This window comes from Salmo trutta, chromosome 36 (genome assembly GCF_901001165.1).
Source record: "Salmo trutta chromosome 36, fSalTru1.1, whole genome shotgun sequence".
Classification (NCBI taxonomy): domain Eukaryota; kingdom Metazoa; phylum Chordata; class Actinopteri; order Salmoniformes; family Salmonidae; genus Salmo; species Salmo trutta.
In genome coordinates, this window is record NC_042992.1 from 20302664 (window position 1) to 20311990 (window position 9327).

A 9327-nucleotide genomic window follows, 5' to 3' on the forward strand; every position below is an offset into this window, starting at 1 on the left:
GTCTTGCCTTAGATTTTTCAAGTAGATTTAAGTAAAAAATGTAACTCGGCCACTGTCTTCTTGGCAAGCAACTCCAGTGCAGATTTGGCCTTGTGTTTTAGGCTATTGTCCTGCTGAAAGGTGAATGCATCTCCCAGTATCTGGTGTAAAGTAGATTGAAACAGGTTTTCCTCCAGGATTTTTTATCCTGAAAAACTCCCCAGTCTTTAACGACTACAAGCATACCCATAACATGATGCAGCCACCACTATGCTTGAAAATAAGGAGAGTGGTACTCAGTAATGTGTTGTATTGGATTTCCCCCAACATAAAACTTTGTATTCAGGACAAAAAAAATGTATTGCTTTGCCACATTTTTTGCAGTATTACTTCAGTGCTATGTTGAAAACAGGATGCATGTTTTGGAATACAGGATCCCTTCTTTTCACTCTGTCAATTAGGTTAGTATTGTGGAGGAACTACAATGTTGTTGATCCATCCTCAGTTTTCTCCCATCACAGCCATTAAACTCTGTAACTGTTTTAAAGTCACCATTGGCCCGGTTTCCTTCCTCTCTGGTAACTGAGTTAGGAAGGACTGTCTGTATCTTTATAGTGACTGGGTGTATTGACACACCATCCAAAGTCTACTGAATAACTTTACCATGATCAAAGGGATATTCAATGTCTGCTTATTTATATTTACCCATCTACCAATAGGTGCCCTTCTTTGCGAGGCTTTGGAAAATCTCCCTAGTCTTTGCAGTTGAATCTGTCTTTAAAATTCACTGCTCAACGGAGGGATCTTACAAATAATTGAATGTGTGGGGTACAGAGATGAGATAGTCGTTCAAAAATCATGTTTAACACTATTATTGCACACAGAGTGAGTCTATGCAACTTATTATGTGACTTGTTAAGAGGCTTGCCATAGCAAAGGGGTTGAATACTTATTGATTCAAGATACTTCAGTTTATTTAAAAAATGAAAAACATAATTCCTCTTTGACATTATGGGGTATTGTGTGTAGGCCAGTGACAAAAAAAATCTAAATGCAGTCAAGTTAAAATTCAGGCTGCAACACGACAAAACGTGTATTCAAACCCCTTGACTTTTTCCTAATTTTGTTGCGTTACAGCCTTATTCTACAATAACTCATAATGACAAAGGAAAAACTGGTTTTAAGCAATGTTTGCAAATGTAAAGAAAACTAAAAACAGAAATATGACATTTACATAAGTATTCAGAACCTTTACTCAATACGTTGTTGAAGCAGCGATTACAGCCTCAAGTCTTCTTGGGTATGACGCTAAAAGCTTAGCACACCTGTATTTGGGGAGTTTCTCCCCATTCTTTGATGGGAAGCGTTGCTGCACAGCTATTTTTGGGTCTCTCCAGAGATGTTCGATCGGGTTCAAGACCGGGCTCTGGCTGGGCCACTCAAGAACATTCAGAGACTAGTCCCAAAGCCACTCCTGCGTTGTCTTGGCTGTGTGCTTAAGGTTGTTGTCCTGTTGGAAGATTAACCTTAGCCCCAGTCTGAGGTCCTAAGCGCTCTGGAGCAGGTTTTCATCAAGGATCTCTCTATACTTTGCTCTGTTCATCTTTCCCTCAATCCTGATTAGTCTCCCAGTTCTTGCCACTGAAAAACATCCCCACTGCATGATGCTGCCACCACCATGCTTCAACGTAGGGATGGTGACAGGTTTCCTCCAGACGTGACGCTTGGTTATTCAGGCCAAAGAGTTCAATCTTGGTTTCATCAGACCAGAGAATCTTGTTTCTCATGGTCTGAGAGTCCTTTAGGTCCCTTTCGGCAAATTCCAAGTGGGCTGTCATGTGCCTTTTACTGAGGAGTGGCTGCTGTTTGGCCACTCTACTATAATGGCCTGATTGGTGGAGTGCTGCAGAGGAGGTTGTCCGTCTGGAAGGTTCTCCCATCTCCACAGAGGAACTCTGGAGCTCTGTCAGAGTGACCATCGGGTTCTAGGTCACCCCCCTGACCAAGGCCCTTCTCCCCCGATTGCTCAGTTTGGCTGGGCAGCCACCTCTAGGAAGAGTCTTGGTGTTTCCAAACTACTTCCATTTAAGAATGATGAAGGCCATTGTGTTCTTGGGGACCTTCAATGCTGCAGATATTTTTTGGTACCCTTCCCCAGATCTGTGCCTCGACACAATCCTATCTCGGAGCTCTACGGTCAATTCCTTCGACCTCATGGCTTAGTTTTTGCTCTGACATGCACTGTCAACTGTGGGACCTTATATAGATAGGTAAAATCAATTGAATTTACCACAGTTGGACTCCAAGTTGAAGAAACGTCTCAAGGATCTTATTCTTATTCGTCTCAAGGATGATCAATGCAAGGTGCACAAGGTGCACCTTAGCTAAATTTCTAGACTCATAGCAAAGGGTCTGAATACTTATGTAATAAGGTATTTATTTTTATTTTTAATGAATTTGCTAAAATGTAAAAAAAAAAAAAAAAAAGTTTTTACTTTGTCATTATGGGGTATTGTGTGTAGATTGATGAGGCAAAACATAAATGTAATCAATTTTCGAATAAGGCTGTAACGTAACAAAATGTGGAAAAAGTCAAGGGGTGTGAATACTTTCTATACACACACACACACACACACACACACACACACACACACACACACACACACACACACACACACATACACATATATATATACATACATACATACATACATACATACATACATACATACATACATACATACATACATACATACATACATACATACATACATACATACATACATACACACACACACACACACACTACTCTTCAAAAGTTTTGGGACACTTAGAAATGTCCTTGTTTTTTAAATAAAAGCAACTTTTTTTGTCCATTAAAATAACATCAAATTGATCCGAAATACAGTGTAGACATTGTTAATGTTGTAAATGACTATTGTAGCTGGAAACGGCAGATTTTTTATGGAATATCTAAATAGGCGTACAGAGGCCCATTATCAGCAACCATCACTCCTGTGTTCCAATGGCACGTTGTGTTAGCTAATCCAAGTTTATCATTTTAAAAGGCTAATTGATCATTAGAAAACGCTTTTACAATTATGTTAACACAGCTGAAAACTTTTGTTCTGATTAAAGAAGCTATAGAACTGGCCTTCTTCAGACTAGTTGAGTATCTGGAGCATCAGCATTTGTGGGTTCGATTACAGGATGAATCATGACTAAGATTGGGGTTTTTGCAGATCCAAGAAGGTTACGACTGTTCAGAATGATGATATGATAAGAGTTTACGATTTAATACATTGACTGTTTTATGGATGTGACCACCGCTCTCGTGGCACCCCATATCCTAATGAGTTAATTGTTACATGATTCATTTAAATCGGGTAACAATTAAACATAGTTTGTTGACAGTGGTGTGAAGTACTTAAGTAAAAATACTACTTAAGTCATTTTTTGGGGTATCGATATTTTTGACAACCTTTACTTCACTACATTCCTAAATAAAATACTATACTTTTTACTCCATACATTTTCCCTGACAACCAAAAGTACTTGTTACATTTTGAATGCTTAGCAGGACCGGAACAGTGTCAAATTCACGCACTTATCAACAGAACACGTGGTCGTCCCTACTGCCTCTGGCCTGGCGGACTCACTAAACACAATTGCATCTTCTGTAAATAATGTCTGAGTGTTGGAGTGTGCCCCTGGCTATACATACACTTTAAAAACAAGAAAATGGTGCCGTCTGCTTTGGTTAATATAAGGAATTGAAATTATTTATACTTTACTTTTGATACTTAAGTATATTTAAAACCAAACACTTTTACACTTTTACTCAAGTAGTATTTTACTGGGTGACTTTCACTTTTACTTGAGTAACTTTCTATTAAGGTATGAAAATTGGGTACTTTTTCGACCACTGTTTGTTGATTCGATCCAAATTTGAGATTTACGGGGAGTGCGTAACAGTAATTCCTAACAGTAATATCTAAAAGATCTGTAACAATTTTGAATGTGAAATTAGGAGTAGTATTAGACAGAGCAGTCTTTGTAATTGGGTACACTTTTGCTGTAATTTAGTTTATATCCTGAGCTCCCAAATTGAGTTAAAATATTAAGCACCAGAAGAATGGAAGCAACCGGGTCTGAAATGTATAAAAGCAAGTTGTCTGCATAGAGACACTTTCTGTTTTCTTCTCTTTTCACTCCACTAATATTTTCATTAGCTCTGAGATGGTCAGGGGCAGTGGTGTAAAGTACTTAAGAACTACTTAAGTAGTTTTTTGGGGTATCTGTACTTTACTATTTATATTTTTTAACTACTTTTACTTCACTACGTTCCTAAGGAAAATAATGTACTTTTTACTTCATACATTTTCCCTGACAACCAAAAGTACTCATTACATTTTGAATGCTTAGAAGGACAGGAAAATGGTCCGATTCACAGACTTATCAAGAGAACATCCCTACTGCCTCTGATCTGGTGGACTCACGAAACACACATGCTTCCTTTGTAAATCATGTCTGAGTGTTGGAGTGTGCGCTTGGCTATCTGTAAATGATGTTTGAGTGTTGGAATGTTCCCCTGGCTAAAAAAAACAAGAAAATGGTGCCGTCTGGTTTGCTTAATATAAGGAATTTAAAATGATTTACACTTTTACTTTTGATTCTTCAGTATATTTTAGCAGTTACATTTACTTTTGATACTTAAGTATATTTAAAACCAAATACTTTTACTCAAGTAGTATTTTACTGGGTGACTTTCACTTTTACTTGAGTAATTTTCTATTAAGGTATCTTTACTTTTACTCAAGTATGACAATTTGGTACTTTTCTACCACTGGTCAGGGGTTCTATCGCAATGGTAAATAAGAGCCCTCAGAGGGGACACCCTTGCCTAGAAATATTGTGATTTGTGGCCATTTGTTCTTACTGAAGCACATGGTAAAGCATACAATTAAATAGCAGCCAACTCCAAATTTCCCTCACGTTGCAAAGAGGTAATCCCACTCCACATGATCAAATGCCTTTTTGGCATCTAATGATGTTACAGAGTGGGTAATGGGAGGTTGATAAAGATTGATTCAATTAGGGGAGTGTCTCCAATGGATTCTGACTGATATGAATTAGAATATACGTTTTTGAACACTGTTTATTTCATTATGGTCACAGGTGGGCATACCATCACTGTCATTTATTTGTCCAATTGTATGCGATACGGAAGATCGACAGTAGTTGGTGAGCTAGTATTTTTCTGTCTTTTTCTCCAGATTCCTAAGGTTTATATCTAGATTTCAGTATTTGTTTTTGGATTCCTTCCTCCCACAGGGTTCCATAGGAGATATCGAGAGGTATTTATTTTCTAAAAAATAAATACTTTTTTTCAGAGACCACTTTTACAAATTCAGCATCTGCTAAGGTCAGAGGGTTAAGGTGCCATGAATTAGAGGGACTGCTCGGTCTAAGCAACTTGAGGTCATAATATGAGGGGCATGGTCCAAAATCACAATGGCCTCATATGAACATGCCTGAAGGTTGGATAGGAGTCAATATTTTTATTAGACAACGTCAATAGGTGAATAAGTGAAAAAAAGGAGTATTCATTACTTGTTGGATGTAAGAATCGCCATGGGTCAGTGGTTGATTTACTCAATGTGGCTTGCTTGTTCTGTCATGAACTGGATCCAAAATGCAGTTAAAGTCTCCACCCAGAATAAGATTACTTGAAGGTGGATCAGAAAATAAAGGGATTATTCTAGATTTAAATACATGATCATCCCAGTTGGGAGCCTATACCGTATGTTAGCTAGAGTAAATTGGTTACCCTGTAAAGTACCTTTAACAATACCATAAAAACGATTAGGGTGTACAATGGTTTCTGATGTAACAAAAGGGATATTTTTAGCAATCAAAATTGCAACACCTCATGCTTTACCATTGAAACTGGAATGGTAAAACTAACGCACCCAACCTTTAAGAATCCTATTTCTATCACATTTTTTAAAGTGAGTTTCTTGAAAGGCTATTCCTGCTTTCAGGTGCTTGAGATGGGTAAGAACCTTATTCCTTTTAAATAGATGGTTGAGACCTTTCACGTTCCAAGAGACCAGGTTAACTAAGTTGCTAATATTGCTATTCATAAACAGTATGTCTCAGGTTACCAAAAATCTCAAGGAAGAGAAAAGACAAAATATATATTTTTAAAAGGCATGCCTGATTCTTTTGAGGAAACATTTACAGCTAAGGTAACCCATACAAACAAATGGCAGTGTGGAGATAGTTCTGTGCCAACAAAAATAAGGGGTTAAATATGTGTCCAAAAAAACAAAAATATTTCCTGAGCTTTCTTATATCTCCTAGATATATCAAATCAAATCAAATTTTATTGGTCGCAGACAAAAAGTAAGCAGATGTTAACGCGACTGTAGCGAAATGCAGGTGCTTCTAGTTCCAACAGTGCAGTAATATCTAACAAGTATTCTAACAATTCCACAACAACTACCTTATACACACAATGTAAAGGGATGGAATTAGAATATGTACATATAAATATATGGATGAGCGATGGCCGGGCGGCATAGGCAAGATGCAATTGATGGTATAAAATACAGAATATACATATGAGACGAGTAATGGAAGATATGTAAACATTATTAAAGTGGCATTATTTAAAGTGACTAGTGATCAATTTATTAAAGTGGCCAATGATTTGAGTCTGTATGTAGGCAGCAGCTTCTCTGTGTTAGTGATGGCTGTTTAACAGTCTAATGGCCTTGAGATAAAAGCTGTTTTTCAGTCTCTCGGTCCCAGCTTTGATGCATCTGTACTAACCTCACCTTCTGGATGGTAGCAGGGTGAACAGGCAGTGGCTCAGGTGGTTGTTGTCCTTGATGATCTTTATGGCCTTCTTGTGACATCGGGTGCTGTAGGTGTCCTGGAGGGCAGGTAGTTTGCCCCTGGTGATGCGTTGTGCAAACCACACCGCCCTCTGGAGAGCCTTGTGGTTGATAGCGGTGCAGTTGCCGTACCAATAAGAAAATTAGCTATAAATGTCACGTTCTGACCAGTAAAAGGGGTTATTTGTTATTGTAGTTTGGTCAGGACGTGGCAGGGGTGTGTTTGTTTTGTGTTGTCTGGGTTTTTTGGGTGTTGTTCTATGTTTTGTATTTCTATGTTCGTATTTCTAGTATTTGTATTTCTATGTTAGTTTTGGGAACAACCTCCAATTAGAAGCAGCTGGTTGTCGTTGCTTCTAATTGGAGGCCATATTTATATGGGTTTATTTTCTCTTGTGTTTGTGGGTGATTGTTTCAGGTATAGTCAAGGTTACCATACAGGACTGTCGTGTGTTTTCTTGTTTTGTTTCAGTGTTCACGTATGAATAAAAATATAAGTATGGACACTTACCACACTGCGTATTGGTCCGATATTTCTTACTCTTCATCAGAAGACGAAACGTATGACAATAAATTACTGAGGAGGACTAGCTATAACTTCAAATAAAATAAAATTTTACTGGTCACATACACATGGTTAGCAGATGTTAATGCGAGTGTCGTGAAATGCTTGTGCTTCTAGTTCCAACAATGCAGTAATATCTAAAAAGTAATCTAACAATTCCCCAACAACTGCCTAATACACACAAATCTAAAGGGATTTAATAAGAATATGTACTTATAAATGTATGGAGGAGCGATGGCAGAGCGGCATAGGCAAGATGCAATAGATGGTATAAGATACAGTATATACAGTTGAAGTCGGAAGTTTACATACACTTAGGTTGGAGTCATTAAAACTCGTTTTTCCACCACTCCACAAATTTCTTGTAAACAAACTATAGTTTTGGCAAGTCGGTTAGGACATCTACTTTGTGCATGACACAAGTAATTTTTCCAACAATTGTTTACAGACAGATTATTTCACTTATAAATCACTGTATCACAATTCCAGTGGGTCAGAAGTTTCATACACTAAGTTGACTGTGCCTTTAAACAGCTTGAAAAATTCCAGAAAATGATGTCATGGCTTTATAAGCTTCTGATAGGCTAATTTACATAATTTTTGTCAATTGGAGGTGTACCTGTGGATGTATTTCAAGGCCCACCTTCAAACTCAGTGCCTCTTTGCTTGACATCATGGGAAAATCAGAAGAAATCAGCCAAGACCTCAGAAAAAAAATTGTAGATCTCCACAAGTCTGGTTCATCCTTGGGAGTAGTTTCCAAACGCCTGAAGGTACCACTTTCATCTGTACAAACAATAGTACACAAGTATAAACATCATGGGACCACAGCGTCATACCGCTCAGGAAGGAGACGCGTTCTGTCTCCTAGAGATGAACTTCATTTGGTGTGAAAAGTGTCAATCAATCCCAGAACAACAGCAAAGGACCTTGTGAAGATGCTGGAGGAAACAGGCACAAAAGTATCTATATCCAGAGTAAAAACGAGTCCTATATCGACATAACCTGAAAGGCTGCTCAGCGAGGAAGAAGCCACTGCTCCAAAACTGCCATAAAAAAAACAGACTACGGTTTGCAACTGCACATGGGGACAAAGATCGTACTTTTTGGAAAAATGTTCTCTGGTCTGATGAAACAAAAATAGAACTGTTTGGCCATAATGACCATCGTTATGTTTGGAGGAAAAAGGGGGAGGCTTGCAAGCCGAAGAACTCCATCCCAACCGTGAGGCACGGGGGTGGCAGCATCATGTTGTGGGGGTGCTTTACTGCAGGAGGGACTGGTGCACTTCACAAAATAGATGGCATCACGAGGTAGGAAAATGATGTGGATATATTGAAGCAACATCTCAAGACATCAGTCAGGAATTAAAAGCTTGGTCGCAAATGGGTTTTCAAAATGGACAATGACGCCAAGCATACTTCCAAAGTTGTGGCAAAATGGCTTAAGGACAACAAAGTCAAGGTATTGGATTGGCCAACACAAAGCCCTGACCTCAATCCCATAGAAAATTTGTGGGCAGAACTGAAAAAGCGTGTGCGACCAAGCAGGCCTACAAACCTGACTCAGTCACACCAGCTCTGTCAGGAGGAATGGGCCAAAATGCACCCAACTGATTGTGGGAAGCTTGTGGAAGGCTACCCGAAACATTTGACCCAAGTTAAACAATTTCAAGGCAATGCTACCAAATACTAATTGAGTGTATGTAAACTTCTGACCCACTGGGAATGTGATGAAAGAAATAAAAGCTGAAATAAATCATTCTCTCTACTATTATTCTGACATTTCACATTCTTAAAATAAAATGTGGTGATCCTAACTGACCTAAAACAGGGAATTTTTCCTTTGATTAAATGTCAGGAATTGTGAAAAACTGAGTTT